This window comes from Ceratotherium simum, chromosome 31, assembly GCF_057802395.1.
Source record: "Ceratotherium simum simum isolate JZ-2026a chromosome 31, ASM5780239v1, whole genome shotgun sequence".
Lineage (NCBI taxonomy): Eukaryota > Metazoa > Chordata > Mammalia > Perissodactyla > Rhinocerotidae > Ceratotherium > Ceratotherium simum.
In genome coordinates, this window is record NC_141930.1 from 10,859,336 (window position 1) to 10,884,973 (window position 25,638).

Consider the following 25,638-nt stretch of genomic DNA (forward strand, 5'->3'; position numbering starts at 1 on the left):
TCTGGTTTTCATTTTGCCAGTAAATCAGCTTACTACAAATCTTCCTTGTGCAAAAGGCTCTCAGCAGGTATCTGGCTGGCCCTGATTAAGCACCAATCACAATTCTTCCCCACACTTCAGTCACCTCAATGGGCAACAGAACAGAAATTAATATTTACTGCAACCAGTCCTATCATCCTAGGGGACAATCGCATTCACTCCGTTTTTTTTCACTGCAATACGTAATGAACACCATTCCAAATACCATTTTGATGTTATCAATCCTGGTGAGTTGCCCATCTCTCAACCACTGCCTCAATCAACATCTCCCCTGGCTTAACAAATCATACTCAAGCACTACTGATGAAAATCCTTCAATCTTTTTTCTTTAATTTTTTTTTTTTTTTTTTTTTTTTTTTTAGTTTTTTGCAGGCAGGCCTCTTAGACCATAAACTCCCTTTGTTGAGAACAAGATGCCCTCTATAAAGCCATATCAGTTTCTGGCAGCAGGGTAAGGTACCAGGGGAAAGTTAGGTATCTGTTGGTAAAAATGCCTTCTCTTTCTGTGTGTGTGTGTGTGTGCGCGCACACTTGTGTGTGTGCCTGCAAACCTCAGCTACTGTAATAGCAGCTTGATTACAGCCTAAGCTTCTCTGAGTCCCTGCAGATCTCTCGGTTTGCAGAACGATGGCACTGTACACAACAGTTGAGTGGTTTGAAACTTTAGTGTTTATTTTCAGCCTATGACACAGGCACTGTCTCGATTTTATGAAACAGGTAAGCAACCTTCTTTCAAATCTTAAAATTGAAAGGGCTCATAACTTCAAGGCAAATATCTCCTTCATTTAAAAGTATCAACACTTTCACGTATCCTGACAATTTCTGAAACAAGAAAGGCTGATATTGCTATACGACATTATATATTATATTGGGTGGGATAGGCATGCAATGGCTCACCCTGGATGCCCCTCCCACCCCTACATTCTATTGCATAGACTTCACAGTAGCAGAGAGCTAAGAAGAAAACAGAACTCTGGGCTCACCAATATTACTAAGCATTTTAGAAGTTCCTTTTTAAAAGTTCTTATGGAAGAAAGACATCATCGAAGGTCACTGGCATATTAAGTATGAAGAATAACTTCTTAATACTCTTTACTGTAATCAAATTTCATCTTGTCAGCTAAATCAGAAAGGAAGTGATCAGTTTAGAACACATCAAAAGATCTGCCTATATTGAAAATGAAATCAAAATTCGTTTTGGTATCTGCAATGGTTAAAATGACATTCTAATTGCTCACGAATCAAACATCACAAAGCTTAGTGTGTAATTTTAATCATTGATGAGCTCCAGGTTAATTATCCTCATGGCATGCATGCAGCTTTTAAAACCCTCTGAAATAATCTGATAACCATAAGCATGAAAACCTAATAATTTCCTAATTAGTCCACAAATATTACTGTTTACCTTTGCATTTACCAATCTGCACAAACAATATATACATACTGAAGGCAGCCAAAATGCCTAAAATATAATCCCCTGCTGGATTGAAGGAAATGAGGAAAGCAGGAAGAGACTAGAGATTTGATGGAAACAACATGGTAAATAATACTAAATTAGTGATGCTAGATTAAAATATAAAGTTTCAGAACCCAGGGTGGTTTTGTTTCTTGCCTATGATAAGATAACCTAGGCTTGATGCGTATATCTGATATGTGGAAGAAGACTCAGCTTAATTACAAAGAGTGAGCGAAGTTCCCAAACACTTCACAGCTTTGCGAAGGAGTTTCTGAGCTATTTTTATTATTATTTGAATTCTGTTTTACCTATACTCCTACAACAGTACTCAGCCACAAAAACACTTGCTAGAATTATTACACACATGCTGAATGCACCTCAAATGAGTCGCATGTAATGTGCAGTTAATAATTTTGGCCAGATACCAAATGGACCATGCAATGTATCATCTCAATATTCCTCTATATGAAGTAGATCCTATCTTTTTATTTTATCTTAGTAGAACCAGAAATAACTTTCAAAAATGTAACATTATTCCTAGGTGAAAACAATTATGAAAACTACACTAAAGAATGCATCACAGGTCAAAGCAACGTGGTAGGATACATTTTGTTACAGTACTCCCACATAATTTTACACAAAATTGCCTATCAATTTCTTCTCAATAAGCTACACAATAACCAGAAACTAAGTCAAATACACAACAAGTCTTCTATACAATCAAATTTACATTTAATTCCAAAAGCAACAATAACAAAACTATCTGAATTGATAGAGCTAGTAGTATATTACCTGATTTTTTCATTTGTAGCCGTTCACTATGCCCATGGCAATGCTTACCAGTATATTTTGAATGAGTCACTTTAGTTTGTAGAGTTAAAAAGTTATTTAGATCAATATGTACAGTGACACTGAATATGATGCTAAGTGAACTCACTGTCATTGATGTCAGACGAGATCTTTCTTTTATCAACGTGACTCATTTAGGAAATTTATGCTAAAGTTTTATAAGTCCCAGTAAAAAGACCACAAAGACAACCATTTAACTTAAACCACAGAATTCATTCCAAAATGACTGCGTAACAAGTAAACTCACTATAAAAGTTGCTTCACCATTTAAGCTGGTTTCTATTTAGTCTTCATCAATTTTTATTCTTTACTGCCAAACACCCTATTTTTTAAAATCACCAAAGTCTTCAAGAAATCCCAAAGAGAAAATCTAATATAATCTTAAGGCTAAATTCAGAACAATACATACCTGCTGGTCTGCTTAGAATATGTGTACACATTTTTTGGTATTCTCAGTATTTCACAAGATCAGTGACTTTGATCATGTAAATCCCTTTTTCGGAACTAATGGACAATATGCAGAAAAGAACTTTTATTGCTCGCTCTGCCTTGCTTTGCTCCTGCACTCACTGCTGCCTAAACTCTGCTCTGCTAAATGGCCAAACCCACCTACAAGGAGCCTGGCTAATGAAAGGGGTGCTTTCTGAACAATAGAAGAATTCCTCTGCATTCAGAAAGCAAAGTTCCCATTAGAACCCAAAATCAGAGAGGCCAGTTTTACCTCTGTTTTCTAATTGAGATTGTCCCAGCCCTCCTCTACGGTCCAGTGAGACAGTGTTTGTGAAATGATTAAAAAGAACGTGATCTGATCAAGAGGACAGAATAATGGGAAAGGAATGCTAGGTTAGCCACTCTGCTAAGTGCTGGGAAAGAAGCCCAATGTGCCCCTTAGCCTATTGTTTTTATTCTCGTCTGCTCTTCAGCCATCTCATAACACTTTGAGTCTTTATATAGTCCATTTTAAACAGGTTAAAAGTTGTCCACCTACATGAGAATTTGGTACCAAGTTACAAATTCTAAAAAAAAAAAAAGAAAAGAAATAGAAATTAAATAAAAATCCTTGAATTATATCAAGTTTCCAAAAGGTCATCACTGTCTCTGCTGTGGCCTTTTCCCCATTCCAAATCCTCTATCAATATGTCATAGTGAGTTAGGCAAAGACAAAAGAGAGGCGCAGTGTGAAAACGGCACATATATCTAATCCTGACAAAGCAATGAATAGACCTTCACAAGTATAATTATACTTGTTTATTTGTTGCCACGTACAGAGAACTGATGAAAAAAATCCATCAAAGTGGTATTATGCAGACACCAAGAGCTTCTTTTCTTTGGTTGCTAAAGCCACATTGAGGCTTAAATTCCTTATTGTTAAATTCAGAAGAAAGAAAAAAAAAAAGATTTTGGACTGGACTTTTTTTTTTTTTGCATCAGTTGCTGACAGATCTTTTGTGTTCTGGGCTGTATTAGCTCACACTGCTGCCTCATTTCTACCCATGTTGGAATTCATAATTACAAACTACTGTACAGAAGCTTTTAAAAGGGTGTGGTATGCTGACCAAGAGAAGAGGGTAGTGAAATTGCCCTTTCTCACAGTCTCTCTTTTGATATAGCGAAACACAGGTAAAGTACCTGTGTGGAAGCACCAGTTACATCAGAATACATCTTTGATCTCAGTTTTTTAAGTTGGTGTGAGTCGTTTTCTTTAGTCAGCTTTCTCTGCAATTTGCTTATTTTAGTATATGTTTAGTTGTTCATAAAAGATTGCATAACATCTTTCCCATTGCAATATTAACAACATTAGCAAGAAGGCAGGCAAATACAAGGATGTCAAAGGATTGAAAATATTAAGTAAAAAGATTTCAAACCCAACTATTAGGGAGCCATTATGTTCCAATAGACACTAAATCAAATAACTTAATAAAAGCACATTTTTAGAGATGGGGGGAGCGAGTAAGCTTTTTTTTTCCTTGCAGGATAGAAATATATCAAAGTAAAAGCAATCTGCATAGTTAATGTTTGTGAGCTTTACAATTTAAAACAGAAAAGCTGTAATTTTTCTTTGCTGGCAATCTGGAAACACTCTGGACTTAATTACAGCTGATTCGGAGTGAACCACACAAACAAAGACCAGTCTATGTCCAGACAATTATACTGCATTAACCAGCTTAGAGCTTCCTGCTGATGTTTCAGGCTCTTCTGTTACACCCTTCTACCTTCCCAGCACGAGAGAAAATGCTTCTGCAAGAAGGAATTAATGCAGAGAACTGCAAAAGAATGTGTGACGACCTCTCCTGACACGGCACAAACTTTCCACCCATGTCACGACAAAGGGGAGAAGGTAATTAAGTCTGAAAAGAAGGATGTAACCAAATATATTAGGCATTTAAAACAAGCAAATTTTTAAGGAGGGAAAGTTTACAAAGACAAACATGAGTCTGCAAGTCAACTAAGTTATTTTCCCCTATTTTCCTCATTAAAATCTAAATTAGCTATTCAATGCAGATTTATCTCTTTCTCTATAAAGGGGACCCTTGTGATTGATGGTTAGTGGTCTTCTCCCCCTGTCTTTTTCTTTCTCTTCCTCTCCTTCTCTTCCCACCCTGATTTTCCCTCATTCTCTCTCTCATCTCTAAACCTACCTGGACTTTACATGACAGTTATATGTCATTAAACATACGTATTGGAGAACTGAAGAGGAAAGGTGCACATTGCCAATGAGTCCAATAGTTCTTAATTTGATTAGTTGTGGGCAACAGGAATTTTACTCAGTTTTCTTTACAACTTTAATCAAACTCCAGCTACTTTCCTTAGAGAGAAGTCAATAATCTCTCCTTAACCAAATTACACTATTATATGACTCATTTTATTTGTTTGCTTCAGGAAAATTTCATAATCAGTGAGCAAGATGGACCCAATACTTTAGTTATCCTCTGTAAACAAGCTTTGGTACGTTTAACCAATCTAGTTGATTTCTAATTTTCTTATTCATTCTAATTGAAAATGAATAGTTTGCACTGGTGTGAGACAAGGGCATGAACTGTAATTACGTTCAGTGCCTCTTTCTGATTCTTTCTTTGATACTATTTTGCTAGTATTCCAGTGGACATTGGGGCTTTGTGGTGATTGCTTCATTAAAGGGATGTCCTAATCAGCTAAAGCATTACTAGAAAGCTCTTGTTTGCCAATACTGTGAGAATATACCAGCTCTTTTTTTCCTTTCTTCATAGAAGAAAAAGGTACCTCTGAATGCCAGTTACCCAGCCATACTTAAGTATTAATCATCTTCCCTTTGTCTCATCTATGCAAAGTGGGATTAAAGTTAAATGCCTGTATGATCCTTTTAATTTTTCTTCCCTAAATAAATACCAATCTACAAATCAATCAAGTGTTATATTAAAATACATATAAATATACTCCCTGGAAATACTAAAAGGTTGTATAAATTACACTTGATTTTACAAACCATCTCAATAATGGACAGAATCATTTTCCCTTCTCAGACCACTCTCCTTCAATCCCTACTATATTTGCAAGATCAAATAAATAATACTTCTAAATATAAAGCTTAAACATGGAAGCTTTTAGTTTTCCTTGGAAAAACATGGACCGCATCAACCATTTTTAGAAATTTATAAATCATATTCGCCATGTTTTTCACACTTTTATATTTCTAGTCTTTAAAATGTAATTGACTAATCTCTCTGGCATACATACAGTCTAAGAGTGTTTAGTTGATAATGCTTTCAAGTTGTCACATAGGAATATTTGAAAACTTCATCTTAATTGGTTGTATTAAGGTATATATAACTATGGAATATTTGGCTTCAAAAGAGATTTACCAGACTGGTGAAAACCATTCCACAAATATATTCATCTCATATACAATATGAAGACAATATATTCTAACATATACATGTATTTTTTTATTTCTTTATCTATTAATATATAAAATTTATTATTGAACTACTGACAACCAAACATTTAAAAAACAATTGTACAATTATTTGTATTTCATGCTTCCCAAAAATATGATTCCATAACCAATATAACAATAAGTGTAATAGTCTAAGAACATTCTTATTTTTTTTAAATGTCATTCTTTGCAGGCTAAACCTGCCATAATTATTTTCATAAAAGTAATCACAGGTCAGATATTCCAGCAAACATTCCTATTGCCTGAGCAATGATTTCAAAATAGTTTTAATGAAGAAAGTTATATGCATAATTTTTTAAATCACTACCAAGTGCCTCTTACTATACAATACTCTTAGAGTTTAACAAATACAAGTCTCTTTTTATATCCCATGTAAATATTTTAAATCATTTTATATTAAAAACCACATTAGGACTAACATAATAGAGAACATAAGTGGAATGCCAAGTTTTCTTCTGGATGAAATATTGGCAAATTTATGTTTGATCACTAAGATTAGTTGGTTATTTTATTTCTATTATGAAGAGCTTTTTGTTTGGGGTTGTTTTTTTTTGGCCTGAGAGTTAATTTGACTGCTGTCCATAAGTGAAGTGAGCAATTCAGTAATTAACTTTTGTGTTTTAAATGTATGAACTTTAATTAGATTTCATTATAAACAAACAAACGTCAACCATAATTATAAGCTCCTTGGTTTACCCACATATTATCCCTTTTCAAACAAACTTGATGTCAGACAAATTAAAATCAAGCAGCCAGCAATTTTGAGTTGAATTTTACATGATCTGCTGGTAACCTGATTACTTTAACTTCAATATCATTACAGGAAAAGTATTTCAGGAAAAATAATGACAAGAATTCCAACAGGAGACAAGCTTAATTGTATTGATTCAAAAGATGCATGTTCGTAGGAACCATATTGAAGGAATAATGTTATCTCAAATCTACAGTTTCTATTAAAATGAAATTGTCCAGCATGAAAGAGGCAATTAAGATTAGTGTCTGCAAAACTGGAGATACTAAACTAACTAAATAATTATCTGGGCCCAATTATCTTATACTTTAAGTAGCAAAATATCAGTGTGGAACAACTATAAGGCGTGAGGTCTGCAGGTTTATTTACTGACTGGTGTATCTATTAGGACCAAGAACAAGTGGAGCTGTCAGGACATAATGAAGGTAAATGATTAGTTAGCACCAAGCCTGAACTCTTCTTCAATGCAATAAGAGTTAATTAAAGTTTACCACCAAACATCAACCAAAGCAGGATGTTGATCAGGTTTCAGCATTAAGTGCAAACAGACAATAGTTGGCAGCAATTAGTGCAGCTATCAAATGACATGCAATGATAATTATACATTTAAAACAGCTAAAGAGCTGGGGGAGAAAAACTAATCAGCCTCTTTGACGACAAATACTCAAAGGGCAGGAAACAGGTATCAGATTATTTCACGTTAACACTGTAAATCAATAGAATTAAACAAGAAAAGGTTGTATGGGTACATTATCTGAAAGAGAACAGTTCACTGGACCCAAAATGAAATAAATCTGCTAGTATAGGTCTATCAAAGATAAGAACTTCTGTAGCTAAAGAAAATAAGTTACTTTTCAATTAAAGTTGCAGAATGAAGGCCATGTAAAGAAAGTTTAGCTTCTGGGTTTTGTGTAAATGCAACAAGACAACAAGTATTTCACCATAATTATTGTTATTTAAATTAAGTATTAACTTCCACTCCAAGATCCTGTCAAAAGTACTTTATTCCTGAATGTTATCTTTGTGTATTCAAATATTATCTCCCTGAAAAGTTTCTTGAGGTTAAGATCAAAATCCTTTTAATGCAGCTAAATTTAAAACAAAAGCCACATATACATATTTACTGTAGGTTATTGCAGACCTTCTCTTGATGCCATTCAAATCTATGACTCAATCTTGCTGAAATCAATGAGCCGGCATTCAACACGTCCCTTAAAATAATTTTAATAAATCACCTCATCTTTTTCCTAGTTTCTGGCCTGCAGCCTAGAGCATGTCTCCAGAAATGTGCCCATCCTCATGACCCCCACCTCTCCATTTTCCCAACTAATTCTGTTATGCTAAGGATTTGTACACAGTGTTGGCTAATCCCAGTATTTCCCTGGAGCTAAATCTAAGCCATGGCCGACTCCCAGTGCAAAAATGTCTCTCTCCAAAAGCCCTTTCGCCCCCTTCAGCACTCATACACTCATTGGTCCTGACGTTTTCACTTCAGCCATGACAAATGAGCTGATGCCTCTGATGTGACTGCACGGGAGGATGGCTTTATCTCAAGATATATCATTAACTCTCATCACCATCTCCTAATATGGCTCTTCTGGGTTAATGTGTTGTGAAAATTTGAGGAAATTTTTGTGTAAATATATGCACTTTAAGTAGTAAGAGACCAACTTCATCAAAAGGAGAAAAGGAAAGCCAGAGTAGACAGGATCAGGGGGGGCAAAAAAGGACTAGCATTAACTAAATGTTGCTCTGGGGATTTGAGTAACTCAACTCAACCTCTGCCCCAGTCAAACCAGCCAGCTGACTGTCTCTTAAAGGTCCCTTCCCCTCAACATGAGCTGCTAGAGCAGAGCATAATTTGCAAAGGAGCGCAAATAAAGCTTCTCAGATTAACAGGGCTAATCGTGTTTATCAATCAGCAAGCCTGTTTCTTTGTTTCTACCCCAATGTAGTACCAATTTTATTCTCAAACCTTTAATTTCCTCTGTAATTAAATCTCTCTAAATTTATTTGAATGGGGAAAGGGATTGTCAAAACACATTTTATTCCGAGATTTTGTATTCTTCAATTAGAAAGAAGCAATATTTTTCCAACTCTTATTAAATGTGAAACTCTTCAAGCTTCAAAGAGAAGGGACAGGAGAGCCTTTCCATTTGGCATAAATACCACAACATTTTGGTTAAGTTAGAACCCAGGCTCCAGCTCTGTGGTCCTCGTTATGTATACTATGGCATTGACAGAGTAGATGCTTGTTATAACCTCTTCTCTCCATTCATCTGAGGACATACAGCCAATCAGAGTCAACTGTAGCATAACAGACCTCAGGAAAGAGGTCAGGCTTTGAGGTAAAGTGCTATTCACTCCTGGACCATGCAAGGAGCTCTTTATTCCTGTTCTTATTGGCATCAGTCCCCCTTCCTAGAGCAAGAACAAAGCCAAGTGCTCGTGTGAGGTTTATGAATAAATCAGAGGTGAGCCACTTTAAGTGCTGCCCATGATTTCCTTGTTGACAGTGAGCACTTAAACAGGCTTCTATGACCAGCAACTTCTGGCAAACTATGATTCCTAATCTGCGCCCTGCTTTGTTTTAAGAACTAAATGACCCACTCCATTTCTGCTTCAAGTTTTCACCTTTTAGGCAATTCTTGTCCTATCTCGAGCAGTTTGGCTTTACAATCCCAGAGCAGTCAGCCTGTCCTATGATCATCATAGAAATTGTACCCACTGAAAAATCTTCCTTTGCTTGAAAAAATTACACAAATAAAAAAATCTCCAACATAACAGAAATGATTCTCATATTAATATCATAGAATCCTTGGACATGGGAGGAGCTAAGCCAACTAATGTGAAAAAATGTGAAATGACTTGCCGAAGGGGATACACACACACATACACACATTAGATCTCATCAGCTGCTCTCTGTAGTTATGTGATGTTTCCCAAGAGTTTCTCTGAGCTTCAGTTTCCTTATGAGTTAAACAAGGGGATTGTGCTATATCCCTTTCGACTGCAACAATCTATGGTTCTAATATAAAAACCCATTTAGATCGTGCTGGAAGATAGTTTTCCCTATGGAATTTTCCAAGACAGACCCAGATGTTTTTAACGTTGTATATTTTTTTTCAGTATCTAGATTTCACGAAGAACGGCAGATTCCAGTAGTATAACGAACTGAAGTTTTCTATTTGTATTTTTAATTACCTACCATTCATTTTTTCATTTATTCAACAGAGATTTATCGAGCATCAAGGATTTGCCAGTAATGGCTGTCACTGTGAATACGGTTATTAAACAGACATGTGTGCTGCCCTCACGGAGGCTGAAATTTACTTGAGGAAACACTTAAATAACTATCATGAAAAATGCTAAGATGCTAATTGTTTTTCTTTTAAAGAGATATATCCTTACCCTATCAGTATTCAATAAATGCGTAGCCTTAAATACATGTGCTTCAATTGAATTATCAAGTCCAGGGACACTTATAAATGCCTAGAATATAGGCAAGGCACACACTTTCATTTTTAAGAAAAACTTTTTTAACAAATATTGTGAACCACACATATAAATATTAAGCAAAAATCAAACTCAAAGCAGGGAAATTACAATCCAAATACACTTATATTTCCCATAAAAATATAAATGATAATTTTAAATGTTTATCTTACATGTATCACAATGGGGAATTATTATGAATTAAAAACTCAAGAAGAAAAACCATACTACAAATAGATTTTAGTTTCTAGGCAGCCCAAAAAATTGTATTTATAAATTTATTAACCATTATCCTGAATCTTATCATCGTTGACCTGGGTAGTCCTCCAGTGAGTAACACATTATTATAAAAAGATAAAGGACTGTGATCTCCTCCAAGAGATAAGCCAGGAGGAGACTCATAAGTTGGCTGTAAAATCTCCCAAGAAAATTTAAGGGTTCTATAATATTACTGGCTTATTGATAACTAGATATCTTCTCTAGGTTGGCATAAACTTTGATCAACAGGGTGCCATGTAACAGTATCTATACTCCTTTCATGGCACACCAAAATATCATAATACCGAGTATATGGAAGGGTATTTCTAAGGCATATAATCCAGTTTGGGGAAATCCTCTAATTCATAGGCTTTCATAGGCTGGGTCGACTTCAGGAGTGAAATAAGCATTGTAGTCTCTTCTATTATTGGACATAATGGACAGTCTGGAACCTTGTGTTCATGTGGATAGACTAAGGTCTGAATTATTTAAAAATTGTTTCTGTTCTAATTTGCTTCTTAGAAAAGGACCCAGAAATGCATTAAACATCTAAAAGCCCCTCAGACCCAAAGCAACTTGTGATGATAGAGTGGCAGATAATGAGGTGGAAGACTATCCCCCTAGACGCCATCTAGGTATCTGTCAATGAGAAAATATCAATGAGAAAATAGAAGAAGGTTGCTACCCCTTTTCCCCATCCTGTATGCATACCCACTGCCTAATTCCTATCTCCTTCCCTTGTGGGGGACAGGGTCATCTCTACCTAAAAGATCTATGTAGACTTGCTTTATCAAATGCTCTTTAGTTGAGCATGACATTAAAACCAGCTACTGAAAATAAAGAAAAAAGGAACACAGGGTATCAAGCCCTGTAACATTCACTTATTTTAATGTTCATAACACTTTAGTCTTATGTAATCTCTACAACAACTTTGAGATACAAGTGAGGGTAAACTGAGGCTCAGAAAAATTAAATAAGTTGGATAAGGTCATCCAAAACAAGAATTTAACCCAGGTGTCTAATAGAGCTAATACCATTTCTATTGGTCACTGAGTTGTCAAAAAATGGAGTATATTTTCAAATATCTAAAAAAGTCAAATTAACTCATTTCAAAAGGAAAAAGGAATCCAAAGCAAACAGAATCAAAAAAATGTCTGGTTTTAACTGTCATTTTTTTCTGTATACTATGCTGTCTCTAAAACACAGCATTGTCACCTACTTTCCTTACACAGAGTAAAAACCCTGTTCTTCTTAATGCCATGTTCGTAATTATTAAGAATACTTTAAGTCACTGAGATCATCAGTACTTTTACGAATCATAGACTCTTCTTGACCATTCAAAGCACCTGGTCTAAGCTCCAACTTAATGCAAAAATATGTTGTCACAGTGATAAGAGGCCATCCAGATTCTACTTGTCTCCTTTCAGTAACAGAGAATTCACTCAGAGGACACAGCATCACTGTTGGATTACCACTGCACATTCTCCTTTTTTTCTCTTCACTCCTTCCACCACCTTCATATTCTGTCGCATTACAAACCCTTTTCCAAGCAGCCAATATAGTTGCATGACCACTGGTCCTAGAGTTGGGATACGCGAGTTCTTGTCCTAACATTTTCCTACCTTGCTGGGTGACTCAACAACTACTTCTCCTGAATTCAGTATCCCATATTTTAAAATGAGCTGGTTGAACTGAGTAACTCTAAAGCAGTTCCCAGGCTTGAGCATTTTGATAGTTTCCAGTTGTCTTACCACCCTACATGCTTTTTTCTGTTGTGATCACGTTGGCCAGTTCTTAGAAAACGAAAGAAATTTAGTCTACAGAGGGAAAATTTCACAAGCTACCCCTATGAATACATCTAAAGAGGAAAGAGACACTACCCTGGAAAGAGGGTAGAAGTGTGTGTGTGTGTGTGTGTGTGTGTGTCTGTATGCACACTCCTAGTTTGTATCTACTAAACCAAAAGCAATGACTCATTCTCAATTAATTAGTGGGCTCAAACATTTTAAAATATTAATTGCATTATTCCTAACTGTATGGAGAAAAAGTACTAAGAACTGTATTTTAGAGAATCCACATTAATAAAACCTTTCAGGTTTAATGAAGATACTTCGGGAAATGATTGTACTTCTTCAATTTACTCTTCTAAGTAGGCAAATTTTAAGATTCTCCATAGTCTTCCCTCTTACAAAGTTTTGTTTTGTTTTTAACAGTACAACCAGGTGGCATACACCAGCTCATGTGTTTTTGTATTTTAACATTGTTAAAGGCATGGATTTCCTTTCTTCTTTACAGTGAAGGAAAATAATTTTATGGACAGTTATAAACTGCATATTTTAACCCAAAAGTCAATTTTCCCTAGTTAAAATGATTTAGATCTGAGTAAATACTTGCAGAACGCTTTCTGTTTTTACAGCTAGAACACAATGGAACCTATAAAATCTGTCTTTAGAGGTACGTGCTATAATGCGTACCATTCAGAAATTATCAACTGTGCACTGTCGTATCCCCAGGACAAGCAAACATTAGAAATGATCGATCATCTAAACATATGATGCTGGTCTGTGAACCTCTGACCGGAATGACTAAACCACCTACCCAGGACATGTCTTGTACCATCAGGGCATTATGACATATTAACCAAGTCAAGCTGCCCAAATTCCTAAATTTTATTTATTTTTTTAATCTCTAGAATGTTAAAGTGGCTAATTATATCAGAGATAAGCTACTTGCCAAATATGACTTTAGTGCCAAAGCCATTTTTAAGTTGTGTGCATACATTCAAAAGTACCTCGATATGGCAAATCTTTTATTTTACGCACAAATCTTTAAAAGAGTAGGAGAGTGGAGAGCAGCTATTCCTGGCCTGAGGATTGTATGTCAAATGTGAAACCATCTCAAACTTTCAAGGCAACTTGGGAACCTCTGAAGCTAGGGAATTAACAGAACATCAAATCCAGCAACATCACAAGGGACACAATCCGTATGCAAGAAAATAATGCCACTGAGTCCTCATTAAAAGACCATTTCGTCCTTAGCCATCAAAGACTGTGAGTGCACTAAGATCTTGGTTATATCATCAGGGATAACTAAAACAAGTGCCAAAAGAAATTGTGCACTTTTAGTTCTCACATATGTCCATCTGTTCACGTATAAACATATATTCTGCTTTCTGTCTGATTCCTAAAATCTTGATATCAGAAAACCCTGGGCTTTTGCCCATTTCCTAAGAATGCAGACATCACATAAGCTACTATTAACCCATGTGTGATCCACGTCCATGGTGGCTGGAAAGCTGCCAGTTACAACACATGGCGCTTGGTTAACAATGTCTTAAAATATAAATGAATTTATTTTTTAAATTAACACATTTTTCTTATGGAAATACCTTAATAAGCCCTTCTGCATGTAAAGAATAGCCTCCATGTGGATGTTTTTGTTCTTTTAAGACTTTTTTGCAAGCATATCATAAAGTTAACCATAAAAGTTTCTGAAACAATCCAGAATTTCTTGACAAATTTTTAAAAGGAGTCTAGTAAAGAATTTTGGTGACTTTATATAACAAAGATCAAACACTTTTCCTTTACAATAATCTGTACTCAAGAGGCAACCCTTACACTTTAAATTTACGTGAAAACACTTCTGATTTCCCAAGTTTCCATGCAACCATCTTAATAGTACCTGAGCAACTGAACCGATAAAGTGATGAGGCAAACAGAAGTTCTACAATCTAGCAACAAAACAAGTTAGGTGAATATCTGGCGGAATCTTTTAATTCTGCTCTGGGGCAGCCTTTGATGGGATGGCTCATTTGTGGTGACCCCAAACTGGAAAGAGCTTGTTTAAATTGTATACAAATAAATAATTATCCACACTGCATTTGATTTACATATGTACAAAAGAACCAATTCCCACCTTTGAAAGTGTCTTAACACTTATGGTATTTTAACTGCCCTAATTATGGTTGAAGAAACATCATTAAGAGCCCCCCCCCCATCACACCATCACACAGTCACCTGATAACCAGTTACAGCCCTAACTGGTGACAAGGGAAAACCGGACTTTCAATGTTTCCAAGAGTGAACGTACACTATGTAGACACTTTTTAAAAGACTTATCTCCAAATGAAATACACAATACACCTACAAAGCAACATGAAGATATATTAAATCCTAAGAAAATAACTCTGTATCCTCTTCTGCCATCCCCTTCCAGCCACAAAAGCTGATAGGCCACTTAAAACACTTAACATTGCCAAAAGTCAGAATACACAACTCTTTCCAAAGTACAGTGTTCCACCAACTGAGACAGCTACTTATAGCCCATGGGGGGGGGGTGCTGGGGGAACCACCATATATTCCATCATTAACTGCATTACATATCCACACCATACTATTGGCCTCTTCCGAAATAACTCTTTTTGCCAGCAAAGTACTGGGAATTCTTGATACCCAATAGTCAATATCTGGCCAGCCTAGCATGTTTCTGAAAACTCTTCTACATACAAACCTCTGTTGATCATCCTCTAGCTGCACTTCTGTCATACATAATACTTCCCGGGGATGAGGAGAACTTAGGGCATCTTATCAAGTTGCTGAAATCTGAGCCCCTGCTTGTTTTCTCAAGTCTTGGACAAACATAACTTTAGAGAGAGCAGAGCACAGGCATAAAGAAAGAGGAGCCTGCATTTTCATCTTCCTTTCATCTTAGTCATTCAGTCAGCCATTCAGGACCCTATTCAACAGAGCTTTTCATTATGCAAAAAAATGCTAATCCTTTTCCGATGCTTTCACACTTGTATAAACCCCCATTCCTTCAACTGAAAAGCAATTATATCAGTTTACCTTTCTGTCAAAAACAGGATTAATATTCCAATAACAGAATCTCCTTTCTTTTCCTATCTTTTTGCTTTAGGAAACTAGAGATTATTAGTAGAGGCATTCTTAGAACAAGAATACGTTATTTTAAATAAGATCATGTTAACCAATGGGTGGAAAAAGGAGAATAATCATAGGACGAAAAAGTCCTTCAGTTACTGCAGAAACTCTTTTCTGTGACAGAACTGACCTGCCCTCAGCAGATACCCAAAGAGACTGAAACTCACTCTGGTCTATTAATCAGAAACAAATTATGAAAGAATGTAGCTGGACTGGTTGACACTACCCGGTCTTGGGAGACTCAGTAACAGCCTAGTAACAATGTCCTCTTCATGGGTAATGAACAGCCATGACAAATGGGGCAGAGAAACTATTTATTTGCATATGCAAATTCTCACACAAGGGAAACATGTACAAACAAGTGTCATTGTAAGGTGGATTAGGCAAACAACGCTTTCTTTTTAGGACATTCTGCAGCCTAGAACATTAGTCAGCACAATTAAACCAGTCTCCATGGAGACTAATGAAATTTCACCATGGTATGAGTTAAATTAGATAGCTAGTTATGTGTTTCCACAATCCAACTTGAAATCCATTATTGTTTCAGAACAATACAGCAATTGTGCCTAGCTGATCTTTGCCAGCTCAACAAGCTCCTAAGTTGACAATTTGCATATGTTAATATAATTAAGCACTAATTACATGAAACTTGTACATATTCACATGTACTTTCCCTGGGCGCTTTTCAGTTTGAACCTTGGCCAAGTCTTTAACCCTTAGAATAGTCTTAGAGGAAAAAAACTCTGCCTGTGGGTACAGCCTCTAGGCAGACACAGAAAGTCTCCTCATTTATAAACACAAAGCTTAACCTGGCTTCTCATATTTCTAGCAACAATCACAGAAAATATTTGGTGAGTGTGCTGGGGACCAGGGATAAGGGAAAGCGAGGGTAGATTGGTCTTTAAAGACTCATAATGAGTATCGTCTCATAGGAAGGCAATAACGTTCATTTCAAGAACATGTTAAGAAAGAATTTGCTCTCACGGACATTGTGGAACCTTGGGAGATGAAAATGGTTTGACAACGGCTAAAACAGCAAGTAGACAAGGAAAAAGGAGCCAGCAGCACCTAATGAGCTTTACATAAATATATGCAGAGGCAATTAAGCAATGTTAATTACTATGACAGCAGTTAATTGAATATAATTAGATATTTTAAGCCACTGAATAAAGCATAGTTAAGATTAATTTTATTGAGATTAATTGTAAATAAGGATAGATTAACTCTGTGTTTTGACAGGCATAAAAAGTAGTTCTGCAAATTAAGCAGGAGTGTGGCCACCAGTCCAAAAATCATATATTATTTTAATGTCACACCTCAGAATCATCTCCTCAATAAACATGACTTTTCAAACCCAAACAGACAGGAATCTTGAAGAAAAACAAACAGCTTGCAGAGATTAAAGAGCCTTTTGTCCTTTTTCATGTGCATTTCTTTTAACAGACTAAATTAAGCGAGTCTGGTGTACGTTTTTTAGGAAGGAACATTTCACACTGAATGGAAAAAATGTTCTATCACATATGAAATTCGTGCAGCTGTGCGGAACTTGGTCCAGATGGTTTTAGACTATAAAACACCACCAAATGATAGACAGTAGGCCTTCCCAAGATTATGTGATAAAGTCACAATCTTTTATTTTGACCTCTCAAATTTCTGCTTTGTGTTATTTCCAAGCAAATTCCATATTTTCTTTTACCATCGTGTTCCTCCAAGGGGGTGAAAAGAAAAATTGTACCTACTACGTGCTAGCAATCAATGTAAAACAAATCAAAGAAGGCCTCCTTTAACAGATACCAGCTAAATCTTTGGCCACAAAATGCAATGATGGCTGTGACAACAACATAGGCAGATGACAACACTTGATTATTACTCTTACAAACATGGTTTCTAGAAATATTTCTTAGGAAAATATTGCTAAATGAAAATCCCTCCCAAATACTTTCACACCAAGCTAATTGATGCATACTCTTTAAGACAATTAACACAGTCCTCAAGAATGCTGAAGAAATCATTAATAAGATAGGGACTTCAATTGATTTTGAAATAAATCAATAGGTGATTAACATAATATTTTAAAGCAGCAGAATGTGTATATATATGTTACATAAACATATGTAGTATATTTCCAATACTTCTTAGCTCTTAATCGAACAAGGGTTTCATGCTATTGAATCTGCCTCTACACTGCCTCACAACTTCTTTAGGATGCCCTCAGTCTTTATAACGAAAATCCTAAAATGGTCTGTGAAACAAGACTACAACGAGCCATTCTGCAGTGAAAGATTTTAAATCATCCAGCCTCTTCTAATAGACTTGAGACTTATTGAGGTAGAAACCATAAAAAATGAAGAAGGGAAATTTAATCCCTGAAATATTGATTTGCACATTAATATCATATAGGCAGAGGGCAATTTGGCTTCGTGGAAATGACACATTGTCGACCCTTGGTGAAGTCAGAGCCAATCTAACTGCTGAACATGTCTGAATCTCAAGAGTTATTAAGGGCTTCCCTTCTTGCCTTTATGACTTTTCTTCAGCCTACCAATGCAATCTTAAATGTATTATCTTTAAGAAATAATTGTAAAACCTCAGGGGTTTTCCAGTTAATGGAAGGAAGGCCAAACCACATCAGATTCTGAAATGCAACATTAAACCCTTGCAATCAACAAAACCACCTCAATTCTCATCCATCCAGTGCAGGATCTAATATTGTTATTAGAGATAATCAAATTTCATTGTGTAAATTTAGGCTCATGGTCAGAATGGAAGCAGTAAATTCTGCAATATTAAACAGCGATTTTCTCAGCCTCCTTTATGTATCCTTTGCTGGTGCAGCATCTTTTAAAATAATCCAACTAGCTCAAAATTAATGAACAGATCTGGACTCATCTGCTAAAACGTGCAAAAGATTACAATAGAGCTGAACATGTTTCCTTCATTTTTAACTTTAAAAGGCAACTTTCACTTCCTAGACCCTGAGCCCACTCTTCCTGTCTATCCCCCCAGTTGGTGCTATGCTTTGACTTACGTAGTTGGTTTACCTGACCTTTCTTTGTTCCTTAGGTACATTTCACTTTTCAGATTTATGGTATTTCCCCCATATTTCATTGACTCTATCTTCATTGCCATAAAAATGAAAACACTTAAATATGAGTTTACTTTTTTTAATCCAAAAGCAACCAGCTATTGAATAAAATACACAGTGATGCTCTCTCCCCAGTTTATGCCATAAATATTAAAATCGTTTTAAAAAAATAACCGTATAAACCTTATGATCCCCACACTGAAGCCAGGTGCAAGAGGTTAAAACAGCTGGCTAGCCATCTTTTATTTTTGTGTGCCTTCCTGCTGATTGAAACCGCAAACGTTGAAAACTATCAGATATTCCCTTAAGGATTTTTTTTTTAAGAAGAAGGAGGAAAAAAGAAAACCTTCATTTTGTTTAATATGCTCCTCTGTGGAGAAGAAAAACTCTAAAACACAATCAGCCACAGAGGTAGTGACATAATCTCGAATATCTCCTTTCTGTTGTATTTAAACCATCATTTCCAACAACTTCTGTACACAATTGTTTTTAGTCTTCAGTTAGAAAAGAGAAAAAGAGGGAAAAAAGAAAGAAAGAAAGAAAGTCTGAGCTTGCTCTGTCAGTTTTGCCAGTAAATATAAAGTAAAACAAGTGTTGATGGCACCGAGAGTGTTACATACCCGGGCTGTGTTTTTGCATTGCTCTCAATGGAAGCGATCGATGCCCGTGTCACTGTCGTGTCCCAATCGCAGCCAAGTCTCAGCCTTAATCTAAGCAACACCAGAAAAGGCAGCGGCAGCCGCAGCCTCTCCCTGACTCTTCCATCCATCCACCCAACTAAAAATATAATACTACATATGAGCTTTAACCACTCCACGTTTATAGGGATCAAGCCACTGAAAATCCAGGAGAACACAATAAAAAAAAAAAAAAAAACCTCCTTCTGTCTCTTGTCTCTCTCTCCTCTCTCTCTCTTCCTCTCTCCTCTCTCTCCGTCTCTCCTTTTGCCATCTACATGATCCTTGATTAAACATGGAACAGAGTTAATAAAAAAAAAAAGGGGGGGGGGAAGGACTCAAGGAGAGGAAATGCAACTGTCAGAAATCGGGACCGCCAGATTTCTTGGTGAACCTGCCTCTGTCTGAGTCAGTGTCAATCCACCATCTTCCGCCAGTGAACTTGTCTTTGGGTTTTTGTTTGGTTTGGGGGGGTTGTTGTTGTTGTGTGTGTGCTTTTTTTGGAAGGGGGGAGGGGAAAGGCAAGGTGGGGGCTGGAGGTGGGGGGAGTAGGGAGGATGTGTGTGTGTCTGTGAGTGTGTGTTGAGTGTGAGTGTGTATGTGTGTGTGTGTAGGGGTCGGGGTGGGGGGGGTCCGTGTTTGCGATCTGAACCTTTGGTACCTACAAGGAGGGTGTCTCACCGAACGGTAGCTAAGACCTCACCAGCACCGCGCGGGAGTGAGGAGTCGCGGCCAAAGGCGCCCGCCGGAGCCTCCTCTCCGGGCCGGACCCCAGCCCGAGCGGCCGAAAGGAGCCCCCCGCCCGGATCGCAGGTAACAAAAGAAACGCAATCCAGTGCACCGTCTTGGGGGAGGGGGCAGGATGGGGAACCCTCTGTAAGTTGGGCATCAGCAGAGAAACTTTATACAATTCCGTGAGAAATTTCATTTTATTTTTTCCGATAGAAAAGAGCAGAAAGAATGGGGGGAGGAGGGAGGGAGACAAGCAGAAGGAAGGCGAGACCCGACGCATTCCAGCCCCTCTTCCCTGAGCTGCTCCCGGCCGGCCGGAGGGCGCACTTGACGCCGGGGAAGGCGAGGAAGGTGAAGTTCGCTTGTAGACATGGAAGCCCTTTGGGGGGGCCGGGGGATAAATCAGTTCTCACAGCCCCCCAATACACACACACACGCACACACCTTGCCCTTTGCCAAAAAGAAAAGACAAGATTCTTGACCCCGAGCCTCGGGCATCTGTGCTCCGGTCTAACGCACACCCGGCGGCGACAGCGCCCCGAGAGAGCTCGGCCGCCTCCCGGGTCCCCGGCCCCGAGGCCCGGCGATCCCGCCTCCTAACGGACCTGCCTTCCGATCGCCGGCGCCGGGGTCCGCGCCGCCCGCGCAGCCGGGAGCAGCCCTCGCCGGCGCCCGCCGCCTCCCGCTCCCGCGGGCGGTGTCTACCTGCCGCCCCGGGCCCCGCTCGCGCCCCAGCCTCTTGGAACCCCCCGGCCAGGGCGCACGGAAGCCCCGGCCTCCGCCAGTCCGGCGCACAGACCCCCTTCGGGGACCTTGGGAAGGGGAAGGGAGGGTGGTAAGAGGAGGAAGCAAAACGAGGCAGAGGAAGGGTGGGGGGGAGGGTAGGGCAGGGAGAGAGAGGGGCTCCCAGCCCCACCGCCCACCGTCCAAACTTTCGGAGGATGGGTGCGAAGGAAGGGTCATCCCGACCCCGGCGCGGGGGCGCGGAGCGAGCGGGGACCCCAGGCAGTGCCCGCGCCGCCGCGGAGCTGACAGCTTCCCCGCGCCCCGAGAAAGCCCCAGGCTCGCGGTGGAGACAGAGCCCGAAAAGACGGGAAAAAGGAGCGAAAACTGCTCGGCCAAACGTGGATGATCCGCCACTGAATCCAAAAGTTAAAGCCCGAAAAACGCAGCCCCCCCCCCCCAAAGAAAGTGGAAATTCAGGTCCCTCAGTGCCCCCTCCCTCCCTCAGCGGAGCAAATCCTTGAGCCAAAAAAAGGGGGAAAGAGATAGAAAAGGGGGGCAGAGCGGAAGAGATGGTCGGGATGAGGGGATGTGTGCGGGAGCGAGCGAGCGAGAGCGAGCTAGGGGCAGAGAGGGAGAGAGGCGGAGAGGGAGAGAGAGGGAGCGAAATATCAAAGATTGTGCAAGATCAGGCTGGAAAGATAATCGATACTCGACCTAAATTTAACACAAACTACTCAATAAAAGTTAAAGAAAAAACTTACTTTCCATTTCCCCTGCAGTTCCTACTCGATCTTCGCCTCTTTTTTGTTTTGCTTTTATTTTACTTACAGCTGATCACATCCAAGTAAAACGAGAGGGTTCATTAAAAAAAAATAAAAAAAAAAATAAAAAAATAATCCTCGAACTTTATTGGGTGAAAATAAAAACGCTGGAGCAGAAAGTGGGGGGCATGGAGCGGTCCTCGGGGGTCCGGGAGGAGTTAAAGCATGTGCCGACCGCGGTCTCGCTGTTTGGTTGTGAAGGGGTTGGGAAAAGGAGGAAAGGAAATGAAAATCCGATATGTCTTTATTCTGCTAATTATTATCGTTTTAGCCCTGTTTAAAAAAATGGCTGATTAAGTTGAGTGCGCATGTCTTTGTGTGTCTATTCCCGATATGCACTCTGGGAATGAGAGAGGAGAGCGAGGGAGAGGGAGAGGGAGAGGGGGGAGAGAGAGGTGTAATTAGTGAGGTGATCAACATTCCCCAGACTGCAAATGACGCGCAGCCCGGACTCGGAGCAGCCCGGGAGCCTAGCAGCTTCCAAGGCGAGGAGCGCTACGGCTGGAGCCCGGGACGCGGCGACCGCGGAGAGGGCAGGGGATGGGGATGGGGACCTCCGGGGCTCGCACCCCACGCGCCCCTGCGCGCGCGACTCCCAAACTTCATTAGACACACACACGCACACACTCACACACACTCAGCAAGGATGGGGAAAAAATAAAACATAAATACCGCCAAAGCAATGCCCTTTAACCACTCGGAAAAAGAATTTTTTTTTAATGAGACCAAGTAATTATTATCGAACCAGAGATTTGTTTACTAGGGAGCTTTAAGCAGAAATATGAGTTAGGGCAATGAAGAGGTTTTCTCTGCCTAGTTTATTCTGCTACGTACAAGAACGCACTTTAATGGCGAAATGCGGGGGCCTGAGCAAATATGCAGATGTATGTAAATAAAGGGTGCCTGGCTGTGTGCAATACCGCTCTGCCCAGCCTATTTCAAGGGAGGAATTGCACTCTGGATCCGTAGACAGTCTATTTAAACACGCATCTTTCGCTTGCACGCGCAGGAGAGAAAACCCAGGGCATGGAAGATGGAAACGGTTAGTTTAGTCAAAGTAAACTTTCAAATGAGAATAAGTGATGGTTGCAAGGGTGATACTGGGGGTACGGTTCTAGCCTTTATGTAATATTTTTGAATATTTTATCAGAATTGTGTGAGTTCAATGTAATAGCTTTAAGAAGACTTAGGAAAAAAACCTTTCATCTTGCGAGTCTGTTGAATTATCTTTCTTGAAGCACATTATGATGAATTTTAAAACCCCACTACAGATCTCATTAGAATGAAATATACTTGGTATTTTCTGGTGCAAAATTTAAGGTGGCTGATTCTCATTTGAAAATCTAATTATCTCTTTCCAATATTACAGATGTGAATATGAGTGACACTTTCATTAAAAGATAATTAACTAAAACTAGGAATAGACATACTTTTAAATACCCCCTACTGAATATGGGGAAAAAAAATATATATCCATCGCTACTCAGACAGCATCTTGATACACTGCTATACCACAGGTCACAAGGAGACACCATCTATGTAGTATTTCAAAAATAGGAATTCTAGAGAAAGGTGAGAGTAACAAATCAAAAAAGCTAAAAACAGGAAATACTTGCAATGTCCAGCTTCCTGGACAGGTGAGATGTCAGCTGCTTTTGAGTTGACAGGCCTTTGAAGTTCTGCATTGCCAGAATCTGCTTCAAAACCTTGTCTTAGGCCTTAAGGACCAAATCTACCAAATACCAACAGAACGGTTTATTGCACAAGCACTAGGAGCAACAGAGGCTGCAAACATGCATCCTTCTGGGCCTGAAACCTTGCCTTATCAGGGAACATTTGAAAAATCCTAGGACTGATGCAAATAGGATTAAAAACCAAACAAAACACCTGGGAGGATAAAAGCGTAGTCCTCAAAAGAGCAGACCTAGGCCCAGATCAGGAAAGCTGGTTGCCTACAGCAGCTGGCTAAGGTTACAATGAAAGTCCAGAGGCTTGGAGTGGAAAATAAAACCTAGATATGGTCTTTATTAAGAGAAAAAAGCAAATCACCACCTTAGGAATCTGGAGTAGGTGCATGTACTAGTGTATTGGAAACCAGCTACTAACCATTAACAGAAAGAAAATTATCTACCTCTTCAAAGACTCCATTCCAATTCAAACTTGTTTGGGAAGAAATCTGTTCAAAGTGGACGGCTTCCTAAGATTTTTGACTTACTTGGTTTACAGCCCCCCCTTTACACAGCAACTGTGTCATGGGTGTGCTAGCAGTGTCTGCATTGCACCTCAGTGGGGTTTATCCATGTGCCTTAAGAAACATACATGCCCACGAGGGTGAATTTAAATTCTCTGAAACTTGCAAGTGAAGAAGGTGTTTATGTAGCGTTACTGTTTACCGAAAACACCCCAGAGAACAAAAATTCTGGCTTTAAAAAACTGTTGGAGGTGTGTATATGGGGAAAGGGGTGGGGGCTTTTAAAGAGACTGAAGGGAAGTGAAGGCAGGGAAACTTGCAGGTTCAAATCAGAAAAGATCAAGCCCTTTGCGGGAGGGGGCTCCACGTACAAGCTCACTGATGGAAAAACCATTTCCTGCGATTTCAGACGGGTAAATGCGTATGATGAAGGAAACACCTGAGAACAATAAGTCTGTTTCAGGCTCAGGTGAAGAAAGGGGTCTATTTCTGGCATGGAAGAATAGGGAAATGATGATCATTTCGTTTTCAAGTTCTCCTTTATTTCTTTTTGCCTTTTTCTCCCTGAAACATCATCAATAACGTTAATGTCATTAATGTCAAAACACCAAACGTCAAATCAGGAAAACCATTTTAAAAATTTGGTGGCTATTTCTCCTCTACGCCCCCCCCCCTTTTCTTGGAAAATACAGCTGTGTGTGTGTCTGTCTGTGTGTGGGGGGGCAGTTATTGAATTCTAAGTAAGAAAACAAAAGAAAGGAGGGTTTGTAAGAGGGGCGCCCACTTTTGCAATCCCTCGTGCTAGCGAGCATTGCCCTCCTAGCGTGTGTGTTTCCTTTATAATCATCTCTTTCTCGTCCTCTTTCACCTCTTTCCTGAGAAGAGAAGCGGGGGTGAGGGTCGCGGGTTAATGGGCTGAGGGGAAGGTGCAGAGAGGGACGAGCCCAGAGTCAAGAGTCTCCTCCAGAGCTGGCCTCGGAGCGCGCCCGCGCCGGGAGGGTGGCTGGGGAGCGGCGGCGGCAGGTCCGCGCGGGCAGGGCCCGGAGGCGCGGGGCGCGGCGCCGCGGGCAGGGGCGCGGCGGGGCGGGCGAGCCCGAGCCCAGCCCGCGGGCTGCTCCGGGGCGCGGGCGCGGTGCGCACGGCCCGACCCGGCTGCGCCGCTGCGCTGCGGCCCCTCGCGCCCTCCTTCTCGGCCCCTCGCTCCAGGAAACCCAGCTGCTCCTCCCGGGTCTCTGCGGACCCCTCGCCGTCAACCTTTGACCCTGTCTCCACCCCACCCCCCCATCCGCTGTCCCTAAACTCTGCGCGAACCCGCCGCCGCCCTCGCGCAACGTTTGACTACTTTTTATTTCAAAGTGAAACAAGCAGAGGTTTCCCTGTCGCGCTAAGAACTTTCCCTAGACCCTCTTCTGCACTTTCCAGGGCTCCCCCGGCCGAGCCCAGCCCAGCCCACTCCAGAGCACTCGCCCCCTGACACTGAGCGCCGAGGTGGGGGAGAACCAAAAAGGGATACCAGGTGGTTAGGTGTTGAGTGTTGGAAGCAAGGAGTAATTAACATTGAGACAAAAGGTAATTTCCACTTCTGGACTTGTCCTCGGCGTATTTTATTTCCCAAATCTATGCCGCGGACAATCCAGGCTTTACAATGGGTTTAATGAGTCTTCAGCTATCTGTTCCCCCGTTCCCC

The 25,638-nt window shown here is 39.7% G+C and overlaps 1 protein-coding gene across 1 annotated transcript in view; it reads right to left on the reverse strand.

The window, feature by feature from the left end:
• ZFHX4 (zinc finger homeobox 4) overlaps positions 1-22,033 on the reverse strand; it is a 178,690-nt gene extending 156,657 nt beyond the window's left edge. Inside the window, exon 1 of the mRNA XM_004427129.3 lies at positions 21,701-22,033. The gene's annotated coding sequence lies outside the window, so the exon portion shown is untranslated. The remainder of the gene's footprint in view (positions 1-21,700) is intronic.
• Positions 22,034-25,638: the final 3,605 nt, after the last annotated feature.